We start from the raw sequence: 25978 nt of genomic DNA, 5'->3' as shown, positions 1-25978 counted from the left end.
CGGGCCAGATCTTCGGTTAGCCCGTCGGAGGTGCTACTGCCTTGGTTACTAGAGGTAGCAGCGGGAAGAGACCCTTCACTGGACATATGGATCTAGGCGACACCGGGATCTACCAAAAACAGTTTTCCCCAAAGAGACCCTCGCGCGAAGATCTACGAGTAAGAGGAAAAGCAAAATAAAGAAGGGATAAATACTCTACCGCCCCCAAGATCTAAAATGCAAGAAGAAAAGGGGTAAAGGCGCATCGGGCCTAACCTGAGGCGGCGGAGTCACGGAGGAAGAGGTTCGCCGGAGAAACGGTGAGCCTGCGGCCGGCGACGAAGTCCGTCGACGGCGAGGTGAGGAAGAACTCGAGGAAGCACGAATGCAGCGGACGCGGTGAGGGCGGCTGCGAAGGTTCCCGCACAACGAAGTCCGGCGGAAGTACGGCGTGAGTTCGCCGGGCGACGGAGCTCGAGCGAGCGACGGCGGATGGAGAACGGCAAAGGCGCGAGGCGAGGAGCACTGTGCGCGAGGAAGTGGAGAATGCGAGAAAAGGAAGAAGGAGCGGCGGTTGTCGTTATAAAGAAGAAGGGAGGTGGGCTGAAAACCGCTGGGCCGCGGCGGTTCGCCTCGCGGCCCGCGGCGGTTCGCATCATGGGCCGCCACGTGGCGGAGAGGTACACGCGAGATAATAGGAGGCCACACGGAGGCACACACGGGATCCAAAACGGCTAGTGGGATCCGCAGCGGTGCATTAAATGGGCGCGCGGGAGTCGAAGCGAAGTGACAACTGACACTGGCGCGTCAGTCACAGTGCGCATGTCTCTGTTGCACGCGGGGCCCAAGATATTCTTGACTTCGCCGAGGAGGCGTTAAATGACTAAGATGCCGGAAGAAAAGATACCGGAGAATGACTTGAAAAGAAAGATAATGAAAATCCGGGCAAAGATGCCGGATCCAAGCCCTAAGCCGGATGGATTAAACCGGTATCCAAAGACATGAGAACCTGGCATGGTCTGTTGGATAGAATCCGCCAGACTATACCAGCTTCGGGGACTAATGTTGGGGGGATGACCCCCGGTATGCCAAAGGCATGCCAAACCGGATGGTTTGAGCCATCAGGATACCGGTTAGATGTTCATGCCGGAGTCTAAGATAGGCGTTTGGCTGAACAGGCTAAGCCGGTATCCTCAGAGGAGGGATACCGGAACCGGATAGAAAAGGTACCGGACCACCGGAAGGAAGAGCTTGTCGGCAAGGCTGGTCAAAGATCCTCTCCAGAGCTAGAAGACAAAGATGAGCTAAGCCAAGTAGCTTTAAACGAAGGGCTGACGATAAAGAAGAGGATGACGAAGAAAGAAGCCGGAGGACGTCATCCTCCCTGATTAAAGAAGACCCCGGTGTCATCTATGATTAAAGTAGCTTTGTAAAGTAGCTTTGTAAAGTAGTTTGTCTAGTCAAAGATGCCATTAGGGTTTCTTGCACTGTAAGCCACCCTCTCCCCTATATAAGGAGAGGGGCAGCCCTCCTTCACGGGCGCGGAACACGAGAGGGAGAGACAAACCTGTAACTTGTGAGAATCAATGAACATGGTGATCTAGAGCGAGTTCTTCCTTGTGTCTTTCTTCTTCAACCTCTGGCCTTGGCCAAGTTCTTGAGGAAACCATCCGGAAGTTCATCCCACCTGATCACAAACCCTCCCCCGAATCCTCTAGCGTCCATTCGGCCCCAATCTAAGCCATCCTATGGCATCTGTCCGTTCACCACGACGACAGGGCCATAGGGCGGAGGGCACACGGGACGGTGGTACGCGATTTACCCAGCTTCGGAACACCTGCACGATGACAGGGCCTACTGCTGCTTGTCTGAAATTATCTGGGCGCTTTCGCGTTGTTACAATGAGTTGTGGTTGTGCCTCTAGGGCTCCCAGGATCCGTCTTATAAAGGCGCACTGATCTAGGGTTTACATGGAGAGTCCTAGCCGTATTACAGGTTGCCTAACTACGGTACAATGTCTTGCCGTGCACGTCAAGGATCCGCCTTCCTATCTACGTCGTACTGGATCTGGGTTCCATACGGGCTTCCACGGATCCGGCTTCCTCCAAAGGTCGGTTGGGATCCGGCTTCCCTATCCTGGGCTGGACTTCATCCTTCAGGATCAACAGCAACTGGGCCGCCCGATGGGCCACATGCCACACCACCATCTATGGGCCACCCGGGCTTGCCGGATCTAGGCACTGTCGATGGTACACCCATGAAGTATACCCACAATAGTAGCCCCCAGAGTTCTCCGAGTTTCACCTCATGTTTCCGTCTTGCTAACGCTTCATGATTTCCGGCAATTTTGGTAACGCGGAGAAACTTGAAGAACTCCAACTTCACATTTTCTTCTTTCCCAACTCTTGGTCAGAAAATCCCCCCATCCTGCGGGACTTCATCCATCGACAGCATACGACATATCTCCGGGTTACTCCCCTGCTTGCGGACAAGGGTCTGCTTATCTTCACGCTGCAACCCGGAACCTTAAAAGGTTCAAACGGTTCCGCCAATCCTGGCGCCATTTTCGCGTGATTTGAGCGGTAATTTATCCTTAGCCGTTTTTACCGGTTAAGGTTTTGACACGTGTCGCGCATCCAATGGTGCGATGCTTGCATTCCGACCACAGGATGCGGAGCACGAATCTCCTCCTTCGGCCTATAAATATCCGCCGTTCAAACCCTAATCACCTCATTCTCCCCCTTTTCACCTCTTAGCGCAGCGCCGCCTCCGAGCTCCTCCTCCGCCGTACCGGAGTCCGCCAGAATCTCGCCGGAGTCGTTTCGCCGCCGCGCCGTGTTCTTCGTGTTCTTAACTTCAGCGAGCCACCACAACTAAACCTCGTTGCCGGTGACTCTGACCACCGCGGAAGCCATTCCGGTAAGATCTCGAGTTTCATCTTTGCACCGTAGTTGGTTGGGATGAGGTAGGATTTCAACATTGGATCCGACTAAGTTAGTTTTTTCCGCCATCATTTCTCTTTAGATGTCTTCTTCGACTCCGCCTCCTACTTCCGAGCCGATCATGGCAACTCCTCTCTCCTCCGCCCCTCCCCCCTTTGTCTCCGTTCAGTTGGATCCTTCCAAGGACTCCGGCAAGAACATCGAGGGAACATCCACTTATCCGGAGAAAACCTCCGGAGAAGATCAAGCAGAGAAGAAGGAGGAAGAGGCAGCCGCCAAAAAATCCAAGGCTCGCCAGCGAGATAGCGAAGCCAAGGGGAAATGGTGGCCCTGCACCACCACTGAAACAGAGCTCAACAACCTCGAGGCGGAGGGCTTCCTAAGACCCGGGTCCTGGCGGACACTTCCGGGTTCTATGGCTCCAGCTCCCGAAGCCGGAGAGATGGTGGTGACCAAGGCGCTTGTGGAGCACGGCTTCTCATTTCCGCCAAGTGATTTCTTCTCGGAAATCTTGAAGGCGTATGGGCTCCAGCCCCACAACATATCCCCCAACAGCGTCCTGGCCATCAGCAATCACGTCACTCTATGTGAAGGCCATCTCCGGGTACCCCCAGAACCTTCTCTCTTTCAGTACTACTTCTCCGTTAAAAAGGAGAAGGTTCCTCAGACCTCTGAGTTGGCCACTTGTGGGTCAATCACATTCATGCTCCACCCTGGCCGCGTCTATCCTCCCACCGATCGCCACGAATCCGCGCAATACTGGTCCGGAGGCTTCTTCTACCTGAAGGACGTTTCCGAGCGGGCGAGCGAAAGGATGCTGCCGCCCTTCAAGAACAGCCCCGCCAGCGAGACTCTGGCCCGGACACAATGTCCTCACCTTTCCGAGTCGCCTCTGCTGACTCGCGCAGTTAGGCGGATATGCAAGTTGACGGAGGAAGGTCTGTCGGGGAAGGACCTCACAATGTCCTGGTTCACCAAGCGGATCCAACCACTTCAACATCGGGACCGCCTGATGTTCCAATATACGGGGCGCGACAATCCTATGCGCGCCTCTAAGGACAACCTTTCTGCTGATGCCATCGACAAGCGGATCCGACTTCTCATTAAGATTCCGCGTGATCTTCGGATTCACGTGTGTAACAAGGACATCCACACCAACGGCTCCGGGACCGCAGTACGTTGTCTTGACCCAACCGTTGATTCCTTTATATTCTGAATTTCGTCTAAGTGTTGACTTGGTAACGCAGCTCGAAGCCCTCGAGGAGGGCGAACTCGGAACTCTCCTCCGTGTTCCTCACGCGGGCAACACCGACCCGAAGGTTGCATCGGACGCGGAAGCTCCCGAGGCTCCGCACCCCTCCAAGAGAAAGACGGCTGCTCCCTCCAGCCCCACAGCCAAACGTGCCCGCGAAGTGCTTAGCACCGCGGCTACCCGTAAGGCAGAGGCGGAGAAGAAGAGCCTCAAGCTCATCGACACCAGCAACCGAGCCCAACCTGACATGCATCATTTTTTCAAACCGTCCGGGTAAGTGCTTGGTTTTCGGCTTTAAAAATCCTCTGTCACCATGAATTAGCATGTGCTTAACTATTATGCTTTTTTCTTTTGCGCAACAGAAGCTCCGGAAGCCAGCCCCCCAAGGTCCCCAAGAAGAGAACGAAGCCATCTCCGGCTTCCATACCAGTCACACCGGAAGTCGAGGTTCCGCCCAAGGCCTCTTCTACCGCCAAGCTGGATCCTAAGGACGTCATCTACCTTGATGACCTCCCCGAAGACCCAACTGCCGAGACCGGCCACGGCGAATCCGGCAAGGGCGCATCCTCGTCTGCACCTCCGCCTGAGCAGCCAACCGCCACCTCAGCTGAACCTTCGGCTGAGCAATTTGAGCAAAAGTTACAGCTAAGTCGTGCCACCGGCACGCCCCAAACTCATCCTCACCTCTTTCCGACTTTGCAAAAGGCCCCCCTCTCACAGCGCCATGCGGAAGTCTCCGCCATGATGGACAAAGTGTGGGGGCCTGCGAACACGGAAATACAGGAGCTCTCAGACCTCGAGAGTGAACTCAAGGTTTTCCAGCTGGAACGCCAAAGACGCACTTCAGCGGATTCAACATCATCTTGTACCGTCGGAGATTCTCAAAGGTTTCTGTGAGATCGCTGATACGTCTCCAACGTATCGATAATTTCTTATGTTCCATGCTTGTTTTATGACAATACGTACATGTTTTATACATACTTTATGTCATATTTATGCATTTTCCGGCACTAACCTATTAACAAGATGCCGAAGAGCCAGTTGCTGTTTTATGCTGTTTTTGGTTTCAGAAATCCTAATAAGGAAATATTCTCGGAATTGGACGAAATCAACGCCCAGGATCTTATTTTTCCACGAAGCTTCCAGAAGACCGGAGGAGATATGAAGTGGGGCGACGAGGCGACGCCACACTAGGGCGGCGCGGCCCAGGCCCTGGCCGCGCGGCCCTAGCTTGTGGGCCCCTCGTGGCGCTCCCTGACCTACCCTTCTGCCTACATAAGCCTTCGTCGAGAATAACTCCAGTACCGAGAGCCACGATACGGAAAACCTTCCAGAGACGCCGCCGCCGCCAATCCCATCTCGGGGGATTCAGGAGATCGCCTCCGGTACCCTGCCGGAGAGGGGAATCATCTCCCGGAGGACTCTTCACCGCCATGGTCGCCTCCGGAGTGATGTGTGAGTAGTTCACCCCTGGACTATGGGTCCATAGCAGTAGCTAGATGGTCGTCTTCTCCTAATTGTGCTATCATTGTTGGATCTTGTGAGCTGCCTAACATGATCAAGATCATCTATTTGTAATGCTACATGTTGTGTTTGTTGGGATCCGATGAATATTGAATGCTATGTTATGTTGATTATCAATCTATCATCTATGTGTTGTTTATGATCTTGCATGCTCTCCGTTATTAGTAGAGGCTCGGCCAAGTCGTTACTTGTAACTCCAAGAGGGAGTATTTATGCTCGATAGTGGGTTCATGCCTCCATTAAATGCGGGACAAGTGACGTAAAGTTCTAAGGTTGTGGATGTGCTCGTTGCCACTAGGGATAAAACATCAATGCTATGTCTAAGGATGTATTTGTTGATTACATTACGCACCATACTTAATGCAATTGTCTGTTGTTTGCAACTTAATACTGGAAGGGGTTCGGATGATAACCTGAAGGTGTACTTTTTAGGCATAGATGCATGCTGGATAGCGGTCTATGTACTTTGTCGTAATGCCCAATTGAATCTCACACTACTCATCATAACATGTATGTGCATTGTCATGCCATCTTTATTTGTCAATTGCCCAACTGTAATTTGTTCACCCAACATGCTATTTATCTTACGGAGAGACACCACTAGTGAACTGTGGACCCCGGTCCATTCTTTACATCGAATACAATATACTGCAATACTCGTTCTACTGTTTTCTGCAAACATCATCATCCACACTATACATCTAATCCTTTGTTACAGCAAGCCGGTGAGATTGACAACCTCAATGTTAAGTTGGGGCAAAGTACTTTGGTTGTGTTGTGCAGGTTCCACGTTGGCGCCGGAATCCCTGGTGTTGCGCCGCACTACACTCCGCCACCATCAACCTTCAACGTGCTTCTTGACTCCTACTGGTTCGATAACCTTGGTTTCTTACTGAGGGATAAACTTGCCGCTGTACGCATCACACCTTCCTCTTGGGGTTCCCAACGGGCGTGTGCTTTACGCGTCATCAAGACTGTTTTTCTGGCGCCGTTTCCGGGGACCTGAAGAAAAGTTACACCACAGAGATCTCTAACTCCCACGTCAACTTTGCGCCAGCAGCTGTTTTTCTGGCGCCGTTGCCGGGGAGATCAAGACACGCTGCAAGGGGAGTCTCCACTTCCAATCTCTTTACTTTGTTTTTGTCTTGCTTAAATTTATTTACTACTTTGTTTGCTGCACTATATCAAAAATACAAAAAAATTAGTTGCTAGCTTTACTTTATTCACTATCTTGTTTGCAATCTCCATATTAAAAACACAAAAAAATTAGTTACTTGCATTTACTTTATCTAGTTTGCTTTATTTACTGTTGCTAAAATGGGTACTCCTGAAAATACTAAGTTGTGTGACTTCACAAATACAAATAATAATGATTTCCTATGCACACCTATTGCTCCACCTGCTACTACAACATAATTCTTTGAAATTAAACCTGCTTTACTAAATCTTGTTATGAGAGAGCAATTTTCTGGTGTTAGTTCTGATGATGCTGCTGCCCATCTTAATAATTTTGTTGAACTATGTGAAATGCAAACGTATAAGGATGTAGATGGTGACATTATAAAATTAAAATTGTTTCCTTTCTCATTAAGAGGAAGAGCTAAAGATTGGTTGCTATCTTTGCCTAAGAATAGTATTGATTCATGGACTAAATGTAAGGATGCTTTCATTGGTAGATATTATCCTCCTGCTAAAATTATATCTTTGAGAAGTAGCATAATGATTTTAAACAATTGGATAATGAGCATGTTGCCCAAGCATGGGAAAGAATGAAATCTTTGGTTAAAAATTGCCCAACCCATGGACTGACTACTTGGATGATCATCCAAACCTTCTATGCAGGACTGGATTTTTCTTCACGGAACCTATTGGATTCGGCTGCTGGAGGTACTTTTATGTCCATCACTCTAGGCGCCGCAACAAAGCTTCTTGATAATATGATGATTAATTACTCTGAATGGCACACGGAAAGAACTCCACAAGGTAAGAAGGTAAATTATGTCGAAGAAACCTCCTCCTTGAGTGATAAGATTGATGCTATTATGTCTATGCTTGTGAACGGTAGGACAAATGTTGATCCTAATAATGTTCCGTTAGCTTCATTGGTTGCCCAAGAAGAGCATGTTGATGTGAACTACATTAAAAATAATAATTTCAACAACAATGCTTATCGGAATAATTCTAGTAACAACTATAGGCCATATCCTTATAATAATGGTAACGGTTATGATAATTCTTATGGTAATTCTTACAACAATAATAGGAATGTGCCCCCTGGACTTGAAGCCATGCTTAAAAAATTTATTAGTACACAAACTGCTTTTAACAAATCTGTTGAAGAAAAGCTTGGGAAAATTGATATACTTGCTTCTAAAGTCGATAGTCTTGCTGCTGATGTTGATCTTTTGAAATCAAAAGTTATGCCTAATGAAAATAAATATATTAAGTCATTTGCTACAGCAAACACCATCCAAGATAGAATTAATGATAATATTAGATTGATGGCCGAATTGCGTGCTAGGTGAGAAAAAGAAGAAAATGCTAAAGATAACAATGTAGCTAAAGTTTGGACTATTACCACCACTAGTAATGCTAATGCTTCACATGTTGCTGCACCTCCTACTATCAATGGTAAAATAATTGGTGTTGGCAATGTTTCCACTTCTAATGCAAAGCCTGCAAAACTGCCGGAACCTGCTAAAACTGCTGAAATTGCTTGTGATAAAACTGCTGAATTTTTTTCTAATGTTGGGGACAATGATCCCATTGCTTTAGATCAAAATGGTTTAGATTTTGATGATTGTCACATCTCTGAAGTTATAAAGTTCTTACAAAAACTTGCTAAAAGTCCTAATGCTAGTGCTATAAATTTGGCCTTTACAAAACATATTACAAATGCTCTCATAAAAGCTAGAGAAGAGAAATTAAACCGTGAATCTTCTATTCCTAGGAAGTTAGAGGATGGTTGGGAGCCCATCATTAAGATGAAGGTCAATGATTTTTATTGTAATGCTTTATGTGATCTTGGTGCAAGTATTTCCGTTATGCCTAGGAAAATCTATAATATGCTTGACTTGCCACCATTGAAAAATTGTTATTTGGATGTTGATCTTGCTGATAATTCTACAAAGAAACCTTTGGGGAGGATTGATAATGTTTGCATTACGGTTAACAATAACCTTGTCCCCGTTGATTTTGTTGTCTTGGATATTGAATGCAATGCATCTTGTCCCATTATATTGGGAAGACCTTTTCTTCGAACTGTTGGTGCTATTATTGATATGAAGGAAGGTAATATTAAATATCAATTTCCTCTCAAGAAAGGTATGGAACACTTCCCTAGAAAAAGAATGAGTTTACCTTTTGATTCTATCATTAGAACAAATTATGCCGTTGATGCATCATCTCTTGATAATACTTCATACACACTTTCTGCGCCTAGCTGAAAGGCGTTAAAGAAAAGCGCTTATGGGAGACAACCCATGATTTTACTACAGCACTTTTGTTTTATATTTGAGTATTGGAAGTTGTTACTACTGTAGCAACCTCTCCTTATCTTAATTTTGTTGCATTGTTGTGCCAAGTAAAGTCTTTGATAGTAAGGTTCATACTAGATTTGGATTACTGCGCAGAAATAGATTTCTTGCTGTCACGAATTTGAGCAGTAGTCTCTGCAGGTAACTCAGAAAAATCTGCCAATTTACGTGTGTAATCCTCAGATATGTACGCCACTTTCATTCAATTTGAGCATTTTCATTTGAGCAAGTCTGGTGCACCTAAAAAATTCGTCTTTACGGTCTGTTCTGTTTTGACAGATTCTGCCTTTTATTTCGCATTGCCTGTTTTGCTATGTTTGATGGATTTCTTCATTCCATTAACTTTCAGTAGCTTTGTGCAATTTCCAGAAGTGTTAAGAATGATTATGTCACCTCTGAACATGTGAATTTTAATTATGCACTAACCCTCTAATGAGTTGTTTTGAGTTTGGTGTGGAGGAAGTTTTCAAGGATCAAGAGAGGAGGATGATACAATATGATCAAGGAGAGTGAAAGCTCTAAGCTTGGGGATGCCCCGGTGGTTCATCCCTGCATATTTCAAGAAGACTCAAGCATCTAAAATTGGGGATGCCCAAGGCATCCCCTTCTTCATCGACAACATTATCTGGTTCCTCTAGTGAAACTATATTTTTATTCCATCACATCTTATATGCTTTACTTGGAGCGTCTGTATGTTTTTGTTTTGTTTTGTTTGAATAAAGTTGGATCCTAGCATTCATTGTGTGGGAGAGAGACACGCTCCGCTGTTGCATATGGACAAATATGTCCTTAGCTTTACTCATAATGTTCATGGCGAAGGTTAAAACTGCTTCGTTAATTGTTATATGGTTGGAAACAGGAAATGTTGCATGTGGTAGTGTATAATAAAATACTTGTAGATCATTGAGCTTTGATGATTTGATTCCTTGCAAATGTTTTGAGGTATTTAGATGGTGAGGCTTGCTGGATAAATAAGTTAAAATTAGTAGTGGATTGTTGTCTTTAAGCTTGTGCCGTACTACAAACTCTATTTAAATAGTTGAAGGTGTAGTTGGACTTGATAGCTTTCCATGTCCGAGAGTTTATCGTAATAACTAAGTTGTGCTGAAGGTCGAGGGAGCTAGCGGGGTACTTGTGCCACCGTGAACGGCCCTCCTTGGAGTAAATTTTAATCATGCTCTTAATGTTGAACCTGCTAGATGTTTGCAATAAGCTTGTGAGTTCTTTTTGACTAATGTTAAGCTACGGTTTTTGGCACTTCCACCATTCAAATTTGCTAGCCTCTTCGGTACTGTGCATTGCCTTTTGCTCACATTGAGACCTGTGCATACTTCGCCAGTACATCCAAACCGGTGGGAGGACTTTCTCTTGTTCTCCTACACATAAGCCCATACATCTCATCAAAACAGCCACCATACCTACCTACCACAGCATTTCCATAGCTGTTCCGAGATATATTGCCATGCAACATCCATTTTAATTACATGTCATGTTGTCATTTATTATTTATATATTGCTTTGCGTGATCATATACAGCTGATGTGTGGTTTACCCATGTTACGCTAGATCATTGCACATCCTGCTACACCGTGCGAGGCATACGGTTTCATATATCATGTTTCATTCATTATGAGTTATTTGTACCAAAAAGTGTGTTGTCATATTAGGATGTTGCCCCTAAAAGTGAAAAGAGCCATGGAGGCCATCAAAAAGAGAAAAAGAAAAGAAAGAAAAAAATAGAAAAGGAAAAAAAAGAAAAAGAAAAAAAAAGAGAGAAAGAAAAAGGGGGCAGCATTACTATCTTTTATCCACACTTGTGCTCATGTTTTAGCACCTGCAGTATTCATAGTCATCATTTGTGCTCATGTTTAGCACCTATACTCCATATGAGAGAGTTTTCATGTTTTACTAGTATAACTATGTGGGGAATTTACACTATAGAACTTGGGTTGTATATTCCAATGATGAGCCTCCTCAAAAGTGCTCTAGGTCTTCGTGAGCAACCAAGTTGGATGCACCCCCACTAGTTCCATTGAAGAGCTTTCATACACATATAGCTCTATGTGCATCCGTTGCATGGCAATCACTACTCCTTGCATAGCTTCGATCATAAGGCTTCCTCTTGTCTAATGATCACTTATAGCTTTGTAAGACTTTCTTCCATTTGGCCTTCCAAACCCCCATTAACGTGCTTTATGCCATAACATCCTGGTGCTAATACCAAATGCTTGCGCTCACCGGTTGAGTAGACTTCGAAACAGTTGATTCATGACGTTCATGTTTATGTTTACTTGACTGAATCCTTCTTATGTTGTGAAAATTTACTTGATGCTTCGAATGAAGGATAGCACCTCTACGCTGAATACTTAACACATCCTTAATGAACTTTGTACGGTTTCATGTCTTTAAACCAATAGTTCATGAAAACTTTTAGCTTGTTTAACTCTTGCATTATCATCTCTTATATCAATATAGATATTTGCTTTGAATGATTTGATCTCAGCTCATGTGCTTTACAATAGTATTGATCAAGATTATGATGGCATGTCACTTCAGAAATTATCTTTGTTATCGTTTACCTACTCGGGACGAGTAGGAACTAAGCTTGGGGATGCTGATACGTCTCCAACGTATCGATAATTTCTTATGTTCCATGCTTGTTTTATGACAATACCTACATGTTTTATACATACTTTATGTCATATTTATGCATTTTCCGGCACTAACCTATTAACAAGATGCCGAAGAGCCAGTTGCTGTTTTCTGCTGTTTTTGGTTTCAGAAATCCTAGTAAGGTAATATTCTCGGAATTGGACGAAATCAACGCCCAAGATCTTATTTTTCCACGAAGCTTCCATAAGACCGGAGGAGATACGAAGTGGGACGACGAGGCGACGCCACACTAGGGCGGCGCGGCCCAGGCCCTGGCTGCGCGGCCCTAGCGTGTGGGCCCCTCGTGGCGCCCCCTGACCTACCCTTCCGCCTACATAAGCCTTCGTCGAGAATAACTCCAGTACCGAGAGCCACGATACGGAAAACCTTCCAGAGATGCCGCCGCCAATCCCATCTCTGGGGATTCAGGAGATCGCCTCCGGCACCCTGCCGGAGAGGGGAATCATCTCCCGGAGGACTCTTCACCGCCATGGTCGCCTCCGGAGTGATGTGTGAGTAGTTCACCCCTGGACTATGGGTCCATAGCAGTAGCTAGATGGTCGTCTTCTCCTAATTGTGCTATCATTGTTGGATCTTGTGAGCTGCCTAACATGATCAAGATCATCTATTTGTAATGCTACATGTTGTGTTTGTTGGGATCCGATGAATATTGAATGCTATGTTATGTTGATTATCAATCTATCATCTATGTGTTGTTTATGATCTTGCATGCTCTCTGTTGCTAGTAGAGGCTCTGGCCAAGTCGTTACTTGTAACTCCAAGAGGGAGTATTTATGCTCGATAGTGGGTTCATGCCTCCATTAAATCTGGGACAGTGACGTAAAGTTCTAAGGTTGTGGATGTGCTGTTGCCACTAGGGATAAAACATCAATGCTATGTCTAAGGATGTATTTGTTGATTACATTACGCACCATACTTAATGCAATTGTCTGTTGTTTGCAACTTAATACTGGAAGGGGTTCGGATGATAACCCGAAGGTGGACTTTTTAGGCATAGATGCATGCTGGATAGCGGTCTATGTACTTTGTCGTAATGCCCAATTGAATCTCACACTACTCATCATAACATGTATGTGCATTGTCATGCCATCTTTATTTGTCAATTGCCCAACTGTAATTTGTTCACCCAACATGCTATTTATCTTACTGGAGAGACACCACTAGTGAACTGTGGACCCCGGTCCATTCTTTACATCGAATACAATCTACTGCAATACTCGTTCTACTGTTTTCTGCAAACATCATCATCCACACTATACATCTAATCCTTTGTTATAGCAAGCCGGTGAGATTGACAACCTCACTGTTAAGTTGGGGCAAAGTACTTTGGTTGTGTTGTGCAGGTTCCACGTTGGCGCCGGAATCCCTGGTGTTGCGCCGCACTACACTCCGCCGCCATCAACCTTCAACGTGCTTCTTGACTCCTACTGGTTCGATAACCTTGGTTTCTTACTGAGGGAAAAACTTGCTGTTGTACGCATCACACCTTCCTCTTGGGGTTCCCAACGGGCGTGTGCTTTACGCGTCATCAAGACTATTTTTCTGGCGCCGTTGCCGGGGACCTGAAGAAAAGTTACACCACAGAGATCTCTAACTCCCACGTCAACTTTGCGCCAGCAATCGCTGATCAAGTCGGATCCTTTCCGGGTCATGACCGCGATGTCGTCGACGTAGGCGTGTACGTTCCGGCCAATTTGGTCCTTCAAGCACCGTTGCATCGTACGTTGGTAGGTGGCACCTGCGTTTTTCAAGCCAAAGGGCATAGTAACATAGCAGTAAGTGCCAAATGGGGTGATGAACGAGGTCGCCTTTTGGTCGGACTTCTTCATCCGGATCTGGTGATACCCGGAATATGCGTCAAGAAAACACAGAAGTTTCGCCCCTGCTGTCGAATCAATGACTTGGTCAATGCGCGGCAGGGGAAACGGATCCTTCGGACAATGCTTATTCAGGCCGGAGTAATCGATGCACATTCTTAGTATTTCGGAATTCTTTTTGGGTACAAGGACGGGATTTGCGACCCAATCAGTGTGGATAACTTCTATTACAAAACCTGCCTCTAGTAACTTTGCTAATTCCATTCCTATGGCACGGCGCTTCTTATCTCCAAAGCGTCGCATAGCTTGCTTCACCGGTTTAGCCCCCGGGTTTATGTTGAGGTAGTGCTCGGCGAGTTCCCTAGGTACTCCGGACATGTCAGAAGGCTGCCATGCGAAGATGTCCATGTTAGCGCGGAGGAACTCGACGAGCGCGTCTTCTTATTTGGGGTCCATGTTGGCTCCGACTGAGACCTGCTTGGTAGTGTCTCCTTCCTTGAAGTTGACTTTCTTGGTCTCTATCGCGGCCTTGAAGGAGTTTTTCTGTTCGGAGATCTGTTTCTTGGTGGTCTGCATCTCAGTCAGATCCACCGCGGCTCTGTAGCCTTTCAGCTCCTCTCCATATATCACAGACTCTGCGAAGGTGGCTGCGCCCAACTCGCACTCATGAGCCTTTTTGTAGTCTCCGAATACGGTAATCATACCATTGGGACCCGGAATCTTGAGCTTGTTGTAGATGTAGCACGCTCTTGCGTGGAACTTGTGGTAGGTGGGCCTGCCGAAGATGACGTGGTAGGAGCTCTTGAAGGGCACAACCTCAAACGTGATCATCTATTCGCGGAAATTATTAACATCGCCGAAGGCCACGGGAAGTCTGATGCTGCCGAGGGAATTTGCCTTTTTACCTGGAACCACGCCATGAAACTCAGTGTTGCTGTGCTTAAGCTGTTCCTTGGTAAGGTTCATCGGCTCCAGAGTCTCCAGGTACATGATGTTCAAGCTGGCTCCGCCATCCATGAGGCACTTGGAGAAGTCAAAGCCGTCGATGCGGGGACTTACAACCAAGGCGTAGCACTCTTTGGGCACAATGGTAGGATGATCCTGCCTATCAAATGTGCACGGAACTTCCGACCACCTGACATATTGCGGCACAGCCGGAACTGTGGCGTTCAGGATCCGGAAAGCTGACTTGCTGGCGCGGACTGTTTGGGTTCCGAGGAAAGTGTGGTAAGCGCCTGCGCTCTTTTTGACGAAGGGGTTTGGTTTAGCTGCGGATCCTTCCTTGGGATCCGGCGAAGCGTCATCCTCATCCATCGCCTCGGAACTGTCCTCTTCTTTGTCCTTGTTCTTGCCCTTGCCTCCTTTGCCGCGTGGGCGGTGCTTCCGGGCTCGCTTGTATCCTGCTTCTGGATCGTTTTTCAGATCATTGACCCACTTGCAGTTGCGGTTAGTGTGAGTGAACTTCCCCGTAGCCGGATCCAGATGGGCCAGGCAGGGCATCTCTCTGTACTCTTCATAGGTTTGGGGGGGCGCGGGATCCGGCAGCGGTGACTTCATCACCACGCTGCTGGCCCCTGCCGGCTCCGCCTCCGCGACCGCGTCTCTTCCGCCTCCTTGACCTCCGCGTTGGAAAGCCATGGCAACCATCTCGGATCCGCCACTCTTCTGGTCATCAGGGGGATTTTTCCGCTTATTGCCTCTGCTGTTACCGTTATCACGGTTCTTTTTCTGCTGATGCAGGGGAATTGCTGTTGCTGGGAGATCTCCGCCTGCATCGTCATCGGCGGCGGTGTGATCGCTGGCAATGGTGATCATGTCATCCAAAGTCAGTTTATTTGCATTGACCAAGCAAGTGAGCTTGTGTCGCAGCAGTCCTCCTCTCTGCAATCCACCTATGAAGGCGTGCATGGTTGTACGATTGTCGACATTTTCGCACTCGTTCCTGCATGCCAACCATCGTGTGAGGAAGTGTCTTGAAGTTTCTCCCTTCTTCTGGATACATGCTTGCAAGTCGCTTGTTGTGGCAGGCCTTTTGTAGGTGCCCCTGAAGTGCTTTTCGAAGGCGGTCTTCAGGTCAAACCACCAAAAGATGGAGTTCTTCTCGAGGTCGTTGAGCCAGATCCGGGCTGGACCTACAAGGTACAACTGAAGCATGCGGCAGGCGATATTAGGGGTTCCTCCGGCAAAGGTTACTGCATTGTAGTAATCCTCAATCCAGGTGTCCGGCCTTTCCGTGCCATCATAATTCTTCAGGTTTCTGGGTAGCTTGAGGTTCATCCTTGGCTATGGTTCCTCTCGAATCATCCTGCCAAAGCACTTTGGGCCAATGTAGTCAGTTTTGTATTCGTTGAGGCGTTCCCTCGCATCACGTGAACCGTTGCGGGGGGATTTTGAGCTCGAGCGAGATCTCCAGCCACCGCCTCCGCCTCCACCTCCGCCTCCACCGCTAGGTGGTGGTGAGGGAGACCTGCGAGGGGGCCGATGCGACCTTTTGCTTCCGCCTTCTGATTCTCCCCGCCCTTCGCGATGCTGGCTCCGGCTTCGGTGCTGGCTGCCTTGGCCGTTCTGGCTTCTGCGAGGCTCCGGGTCGCGTTCTTTGTTCCGACTCCTCCTGGGCTCAGGCTCGCGATCATTGATCTGGCTCCGGCGAGGTTCCAGCATTCGCTCCCTGTTCCTGTTCCTTGAGGGCAGCACGTTGTCGCGGATCTTGATTCCGCCAGGCCCATGGGGTCTGGTGTTTCCGGCTGGACTACGGCGACGAGGAGGTGGAGGACGCAGATATCCGTTAGGCGGAGGTGAGGAATTACGGTACTTTTCCTTACTAGTGTACATTGCATCCTTTCCCTTTCTCGGATCTGACGGAGGCGTCTTTGATGGTACCGGGATTGGATTTGGGTGTTCTCTGGTTTTCCTTCTACGTTTCGAGGATCCGGTTCGCGATTCATCATCACGATGGCGATTGTCGTAGGCGTCCTTCTGCGCGGTAGAGATGCAATGTTCAGGGTTGGATTCCAACTTGCGCGAAGTATCTGCCTTGCTCTGCTGCTTCATTGCTGAAGCAACGAGCGTACGGACGTAGTCGATGTCGATCTCCTCGTCTTTTTTCTTCAAGATCTCCGCAGCCTCCTTCATGTTATCCTTCGGAGTGGCGTAAGGCTGCTGCTCGGTCGGAGTTGCGAACGTGATCTTACGGGGAGCTATAGTTTCTCGCCGGATCTTATCAACCTCCTGTTGAGCCTCAGTGATCTTGTCTTCCCAATGCTTCCGGAGTTGCTTGACTTTCACCAGTGATTCGTCCACCTCACGCTCGCGCTTGAGAAAATTGTCCACGAAATTTGCGGCTTCCTTCCTCTCGTCAATCATTGCGGCTGCGGATTGGGCAAACTTTTGGGTTGTGGCCAGCATCTCTATTCTCTTAGCTTCTAGTGCTTCTGCATTTAATGCGTCTTCAGGAGTAATGGGTTTGTTGAGAATATCCGAGTGTGCGATTGCATCCATGCCTGCTTGCTCAACCAGTTCTTCTGGGGACAAGACTTCCTTACGCGGTCATTCCCGCGAAAGCGGAGATCCTGCGTGGGATGACTGTGGGTCGGATTGGGTGTTTTCATCCTCTGATTCCCGTTGATCGAGCGCCGCCAACGTTGCAAGAACCTGTTTAGGCTGGGCGGATGATAACCCACAAGTATAGGGGATCGCGATAGTCTTCGAGGGAAGTAAAACCCAAATTTATTGATTCGGCACAAGGGGAGGTAAAGAATACTTATAAGCCTTAACAACTGAGTTGTCAATTCAGCTGCACCTGGAAAAGCACTAGTAACAGGGGTGATGTGAAAGTAGCAGTAATATGAGAGCAGTAGTAACAGTAACACAGCAGCAGTAATAGCAATATGAGAGCAATGTCACCGGAAAATAGTTGATACTACTTCCAATGACATGTAGAACAAGTATATAATGATGAAAGATGGACCGGGGTTCCCAGCGATCTACACTAGTGGTAACTCTCCAATAAGTGACAAGTGTTGGGTGAACAAATTACAGTTAGGCAATTGATAGGAATCAAAGCATTAAGCTAGAACATCAAGATTATTAATTATGTAGGCATGTTTTTCAATTATAGTCGTACGTGCTCGCAATGAGAAACTTGCACAACATCTTTTGTCCTACCAGCCGGTGGCAGCCGGGCCTCAAGGGAAACTACTGGATATTAAGGTACTCCTTTTAATAGAGTACCGGAGCAAAGCATTAACACTCCGTGAAAACATGTGTCCCTCACATCACCGCCATCCCCTCCGGTTGTCCCGATTTCGTCACTTTGGGGCCTTTGGTTCCGGACAGCGACATGTGCATACAACTTGTAGATACAATCTAAGCAACAATATAGAGCTTAAATCTAAGATCATGCCACTCGGGCCCTAGTGACAAGCATTAAGCATAACAAGATTGCAGCAACAATAACTTCACAAACTTTATAGATAGACTAATCATAATGTATCATCCATCGGATCCCAACAAACACAACACCGATTACATCGAGATGAATCTCAATCATGTAAGGCAGCTCATGAGACCATTGTATTGAAGTACATGGGGGAGAGTATACCGACATAGCTACTGCTAGAACCCGTAGTCCATGGGGGAACTACTCACGGAGCATGATGGAGGCGGTGGCGTCGATGGAGATGGCTTCCGGGGGCACTTCCCCATCCCGGCAGGGTGCCGGAACAGAGACTTCTGTCCCCCGAATTGGAGTTTCGCGATGGCGGCGGCGCCCCTGGAGTCTTTCTGGAGTTTCGTCAATTGGTACGGTGTTTTTAGGTCGAAAAGGATTTTATAGGCGAAGAGGCGGCGCAGGGGGGCACCTGGGGGCGCCTCACCCTAGGCCGGCGCGGCCAGGGTCTGGCCCGCGTCGCCTTGTGGTGTGGTGGCCCCCTGGCCCCTCTCCGACTCTTCTTCGGTGTTCGGAGCCTTCGGGAAAAATAGGAGGTTTGGCGTTGATTTCGTCCAATTCCGAGAATATTGCCCGAACAGCCTTTACGGAACCAAAAACAGCAGAAAACGGGAACTGGCACTGTGGCATCTCGTTAATAGGTTAGTTCCGGAAAATGCATGAAATCATCATAAAGTGCAAGCAAAACATGTAAGTATTGTCATAAAACAAGCATGGAACGACAGAAATTATGGATACATCGGGGACGTATCAGCATCCCCAAGCTTAGTTCCTGCTCGTCCCGAGCAGGTAAACGATAAAAAGAATAATTTCTGTAGTGACATGCTACTTACATAACCTTGATCATATTATTACAAAGCATATGAAATGAATGAAGTGACTCAAGGCAATGATCTATAGTTGCTAACAAGTAGATAACATATAGCAAAACTTTTCATGAATAGTACTTTGAAGACAAGCATCAAAAGATTGCACAAGAGTTAACTCATAAAGCAATAGATTCAAAGTAAAGGCATCGAAGCAACACAAAGGAAGATTTAAGTTTCAGCGGTTGCTTTCAACTTTCAACATGTATATCTCATGGATATCGTCAACATAGAGTAATATGATGAATGCAAATATGCAAGTATGTAAGAATCAATGCACAGTTGACACAAGTGTTTGCTTCTAAGGTGGAAGGAAGTAGGTAAACTGACTCAACATAAAGTAAAAGAATGGTCCTTCAAAGAGGGAAGCATTGATTGCTATATTTGTGCTAGAGCTTTGGTTTTGAAAACATAAAGAGAGCATAAAAGGTAAAATTTTGAGAGGTGTTTGTTGTTGTCAACGAATGGTAGTGGGCACTCTAACCCCCTTGCCAGACAAACCTTCAAAGAGCGGCTCCCATTTTATTTTTATTTTTGGGTGGCACTCCTTCCAACCTTTCTTTCACAAACCATGGCTAACCGAATCCTCGGGTGCCTGCCAACAATCTCATACCATGAAGGAGTGCCTTTTTATTTTAGTTTTATTATGATGATGACACTCCTCCCAACCTTTGCTTACACAAGCCATGGCTAACCGAATCCTTCGGGTGCCGTCCAACAATCACATACCATGGAGGAGTGTCTATTTTGGTTTGATTAATTTGGGACTGGGAATCCCATTGCCAGCTCTTTTTGCAAAATTATTGGATAAGCGGATGAAGCCACTAGTCCATTGGTGAAAGTTGCCCAACAAGAATGAAAGATAAACACCACATACTTCCTCATGAGCTATAAAACATTAACACAAATTGAGAAGCATTTTGAATTGTTTAAAGGTAGCACTCAAGCAATTTACTTTGGAATGGCAGGAAATACCACATAGTAGGTAGGTATGGTGGACACAATTGGCATAGTGGTTGGCTCAAGAATTTTGGATGCATGAGAAGTATTCCCTCTCGATACAAGGCTTAGGCTAGCAAGGCTATTTGAAGCAAACACAAGTATGAACCGGTACAGCAAAACTTACATAAAAACATATTGCAAGCATTATAATACTCTACACTGTCTTCCTTGTTGCTCAAACACTTTTACTAGAAAATATCTAGACCTTAAGAGAGATCAATTATGCAAACCAATCTTAACAAGCTTTACGGTAGTTCTCCACTAATAGGTTTAAACTACATGCAAAAACTTATGATCTACTTGAGAGCTCAAAACAATTGCCAAGTATCAAATTATCCAAGACATATGAGGCATTTTCTGTTTCCAACCAAATAAGAATAAGTGATGTAGCTTCCAACTTTTATCATTGAACATTAAAAGTAAAACGAAGAACAAGTGTTCATATGAAAAAGCGGAGCGTGTCTCTCTCCCAAACAAGGATTGCTAGAATCCGAATTTATTCAAACACAAACAAAAATAAAAGCACACAGACGCTCCAAGTAAAGCACATATGATGTGACCGAATAAAAATATAGTTTCAGGGGAGGAACCTGATAAGTTGATGAAGAAGGGGATGCCCAGGCATCCCCAAGCTTAGACGCTTGAGTCTTCTTAAAATATGCAGGGATGAACCACGGGGGCATCCCCAAGCTTAGACTTTTCACTCTTCTTGATCATATATCATTCTCCTCTCTTGACCCTTGAAAACTTCCTTCACAACAAACTTCTCATAAACTTCATTAGAGGGGTTAGTACTCAAAAAAAAGTTTGAATCCACCTTGGTCCTGTAGTGGCACATTGCAAGAACTCAATAAAACATTAGCTACAGCTCTGTATGTCTAGAAAAGCTCGCTTAAAGTCCACAAGAGACAATGCAAAAAAAACAGAGACAGAATCTGCCAAAACAGAACAGCCAGTAAAGACGAATTTTAATAAAATACTTCCGTTGCTCAAATCAGAAAACTCAAAACTAATGAAAGTTGCATACATATCTGAGGAACACGCACGTAAATTGGAATATTTTTCTGATTTTCCTACAGAGAAAACAGCCCAGATTCGTGACAGATAGAAATCTATTTCTGCGCAGAAATCCAAATCTAGTATCAACCTTCGATTAGAGGCTTCACTTGGCACAACAAAACACAAAACTAAGATAAGGAGAGGTTGCTACAGTAGTAAACAACTTCCAAGACACAAATATAAAATAAAGTACTGTAGCAAAATAACACATGGGTTATCTCCCAAGAAGTTGCTTTCTTTATAGCCATTAAGATGGGCTCAGCAGTTTTAATGATGCACTTGCAAGAAATAGTATTTGAAGCAAAAGAGAGCATCAAGAGGCAAATCCAAAACACATTTAAGCCTAACATGCTTCCTATGCAAAGGAATCTTGTACACAAATAAATTCATGAAGAACAAAGTGACAAGCATAAGAAGATAGAACAAGTGTAACTTCAACAATTTCAGCATATAGAGAGGTGTATTAGTACCATGAAAATTTCTACTACCATATTTTCCTCTCTCATAATAATTTTCAGTAGCTTCATGAACAAACTCAACAATATAACTATCACATGCAGCATGCTTCTCATGATTTCCAAACACATAATTTTTATCAAGTTCAAGAATAGTGGAATAAAAACTTTCAAACTTACTTTTATTAATAATATAACAAGGTAGTTGATCAATCTCAAGAGATATGGGACTCATAGAATAAGTCAAGAACTCTCCAATCCCATTTTCATTAGTAGTACAATTAATATTATCAAGTAACATAGGACCATCATCTAGAGCTTTATCATAAACATTTGCTAAGCAAAATTCTTTAGTACCATGCATTTCGACATCAGGCACAAACAAAGCATTATCATAAGATTTATCAAAGTAGCATGGATTATCATATATAAAAGTAGCATAATTATCTTCACAAGTTTTACTCATAGGTAATATTTCAAGAGAATCCACAGGAACATAACATTCAACCTCTTCCGGTAAGCATGGAGGACAATCAAATAGTGTAAGAGATAAAGAGTTACTCTCATTAGAAGGTTGGCATGGGTAGCTAATCCATTCTTCCCCCTTTTGTTCGTCGCTCTCCTCTTCTTTTTCATCCAATGAGCTTTCAGGTTCATCAATTTCCTCCTCTTTTTCATCCAATGAGCTTTCAGGTTCATCAATTTCTTCTTCCGCCGGTTCCTGCAAATTATGAGTGCATTCTTGTGCATTAATGTGTCTCTCTTTATAATCAAGGATATAAGGATTCCTATTGTAGCATTCTATGCAAGAATTAAGGATAGTAGAGACATAATCTTTAAGGTCCTTACAAATAGCACAAGTTTCATAATTCTCAACCATGAAGGATTCTATCTCGGAGGCTCCCATAAATAAGACAAATTGTTCTACCTCTTCGAACCCATAATGAATATAGCAATTCCGATTATAGCTCTTAATAAAATATTCCTCACTAAAGCCACATTGAAATTTAAGATGTTTAGTATCCTGTTGAGAGCAACAGTTTATATCATGGCATCTAAGCAAGATTCTAGCAATTGTATTTAATTTTTCTATCATAGCACTCATTATTTTACCAGATCTTGATTCTCTATAACAATTATAACATTCCATAAGCTCCAAGTAGGTTGTTGGTTCTCTCATAACAGCAGTTTTTAATTTTTTGGTTTTTCAAATTTTTATGGATTTTTGGGTATATGAGACAAATAAAACAAGACAAAAATAAACTAAGCAAAAGTAAACTACGCAAAATAATACTAGACAGAAATAAACTAAGCACAAGTAAACTAGGAAAAAGTAAACTAAGCAAAACAAAATAAAATAAAACAGAGAGAGAGGTAGAGTGTACTCCCCAGGTGAACTTATGAGTAGAGCTATGCCTCCCCGGCAACGGCGCCAGAAAACAGTCTTGATAACCCACAAGTATAGGGGATCGCGATAGTCTTCGAGGAAGTAAAACCCAAATTTATTGATTCGACACAAGGGGAGGTAAAGAATACTTATAAGCCTTAACAATCGAGTTGTCAATTCAGTTGCACCTGGAAAAGCACTAGTAACGGGGGTGATGTGAAAGTAGCGATAATATGAGAGCAGTAGTAACGATAACACGGCGGCAGAGTAATAGCAATATGAGAGCAATGGCACCGGAAAATAGTTGATACTACTTCCAATGACATGTAGAACAAGTATATAATGATGAAAGATGGACCGGGGTTCCCAGCGATCTACACTAGTGGTAACTCTCCAATAAGTGACAAGTGTTGGGTGAACAAATTACAGTTAGGCAATTGATAGGAATCAAAGCATTAAGCTAGAACATCAAGATTATTAATTATGTAGGCATGTTTTCCAATTATAGTCGTACGTGCTCGCAATGAGAAACTTGCACAACATCTTTTGTCCTACCAGCCGGTGGCAGCCGGGCCTCAAGGGAAACTACTTTGGATATTAAGGTACTCCTTTTAATAGAGTACCGGAGCAAAGCATTAACACTCCGTGAAAACATGTGTCCCTCACATCACCGCCATCCCCTCCGGTTGTCCCGATTTCTGTCACTTCGGGGCCTTTGGTTCCGGACAGCGACATGTGCATACAACTTGTAGATACAATCTAAGCAACAATATAGAGCTTAAATCTAAGATCATGCCACTCGGGCCCTAGTGACAAGCATTAAGCATAACAAGATTGCAGCAACAATAACTTCACAAACTTTATAGATAGACTAATCATAATGTATCATCCATCGGATCCCAACAAACACAACACCGATTACATCAGATGAATCTCAATCATGTAAGGCAGCTCATGAGACCATTGTATTGAAGTACATGGGGGAGAGTATACCGACATAGCTACTGCTAGAACCGTAGTCCATGGGGGAACTACTCACGGAGCATGATGGAGGCGGTGGCGTCGATGGAGATGGCTTCAGGGGCACTTCCCCGTCCGGCGAGGGTGCCGGAACGAGAGACTTCTGTCCCCCGAATTGGAGTTTCGCGATGGCGGCGGCGCCCGGAGTCTTTACCGGAGTTTCGTCAATTGGTACGGTGTTTTTAGGTCGAAAGGGATTTTATAGGCGAAGAGGCGGCGCGGGGGGCACACGGGGCGCCTCACCCTAGGCCGGCGCGGCCGGGGTCTGCCCGCGCCGCCTTGTGGTGTGGTGGCCCCCGGCCCCTCTCCGACTCTTCTTCGGTGTTCGGAGCCTTCCGGGAAAAATAGGAGGTTTGGCGTTGATTTCGTCCAATTCCGAGAATATTGCCCGAACAGCCTTTACGGAACCAAAAACAGCGAGAAAACGAGGAGCGCACTGTGGCATCTCGTTAATAGGTTAGTTCCGGAAAATGCATGAAATCATCATAAAGTGCAAGCAAAACATGTAAGTATTGTCATAAAACAAGCATGGAACGACAGAAATTATGGATACGTTGAGGACGTATCAGCGGATTCAACTTCAGGCTGATCAGCGTATCCATACTCCTTCACCTTGCGATCGAACTCTTCGGTATCCATGGAGGGGGTATCCCCGGAAATTGGGCTTAGGTTGCCCAGGATCGACTCTTCAGCCGGAGCGCTACTTTCTCCGACAGCCTCCTGCTGATCCGGAGCAGCATTGTTCTCCGGTGCCTCAACCTGCTCGGGACCAGCTCCGGCTTCTTGAGGGGCGGTTCCGGCGGTATGGGCCAAGAAGTGTACGAAGTGACACCTTTGCTTCTTTAACACCTGGGAGACCCAGGCGGATCTGCATTGGTCTTCCACCTTTATTTCCTGCTCAGGGGCGGATTGGGTGGGTTTTGATTTTTCCAGATCCAAGGCGGAATCTTCCTTGGGAAGCTCCTGCATCTCAGATTGGATCCTCGCGACTGCGTCCTGCTCAGCGGCGGTCGCGTCAACGTTACTTACCAGTGGGTTTCCATCGGAATCGACGGTTTCCCCGATGAAGATGTGTATGCCGCCGACTGGGATGATGGAGAGCTTGACGGGGTTTGTCTTAGCCGGAATCCAGCACTCATCCGGAGGGACGATCGGTAGATTTCCGGCGTAAAGGATGCGCCCCACAGAGATGGTGTCGTCGTAGCTTCCCATGGCGGAACCCTCCCGGTTCCGGCCTCCAGACGCCGCTGGCCCCACGGTGGGCGCCAACTGTCGTTGCCTATTCGATGGTGCCTCGGAGGAGGGATCCTCACGAGGGGGAGAAGAGGTAGGGGCCATAGGGCGGAGTGCACACGGGTGATACGTCTCCAACGTATCTATAATTTCTGATGTTCCATGCTTGTTTTATGACAATACCTACATGTTTTGCTCACACTTTATAATGTTTTTATGCGTTTTCCGGAACTAACCTATTAACAAGATGCCGAAGTGCCAGTTCCTGTTTTCTGCTGTTTTTGGTTCCAGAAAAGCTGTTCGGGCAATATTCTCGGAATTCGACGAAACGAAGACCAAACATCATAATTCACCGAGACGGACCAGGACACCGAAGGGGAGACGGAGAGGAGGCCCAGGGCCCCTACACAATAGGGCTGCGCGGGCAGGCCCCTGGCCGCGCCGGCCTATGGGGAGGGCGCCCTGGTGCCCCTCCTACGCCGCCTCTTCGCCTATAAGACCCCTTTCGACCTAAAAACGCGATATGAATTGACGAAACTCCAGAAAGACTCCAGGGGCGCCGCCGCCATCGCGAAACTCCAATTCGGGGGACAGAAGACTCTGTTCCGTCACCCTGCCGGGACGAGGAAGTGCCCCCGGAAGCCATCTCCATCGACGCCACCGCCTCCGTCATGCTCTGTGAGTAGTTCCCCCATGGACTACGGGTTCTAGCAGTAGCTAGTTGGTACTCTCTATCCCATGTACTTCAATACAATGATCTCATGAGCTGCCTTACATGATTGAGAT

Source organism: Lolium rigidum, chromosome 2 (assembly GCF_022539505.1).
Source record: "Lolium rigidum isolate FL_2022 chromosome 2, APGP_CSIRO_Lrig_0.1, whole genome shotgun sequence".
NCBI classification, from domain to species: Eukaryota; Viridiplantae; Streptophyta; class Magnoliopsida; order Poales; family Poaceae; genus Lolium; species Lolium rigidum.
Note: the sequence above shows the minus strand (reverse complement) of the source record.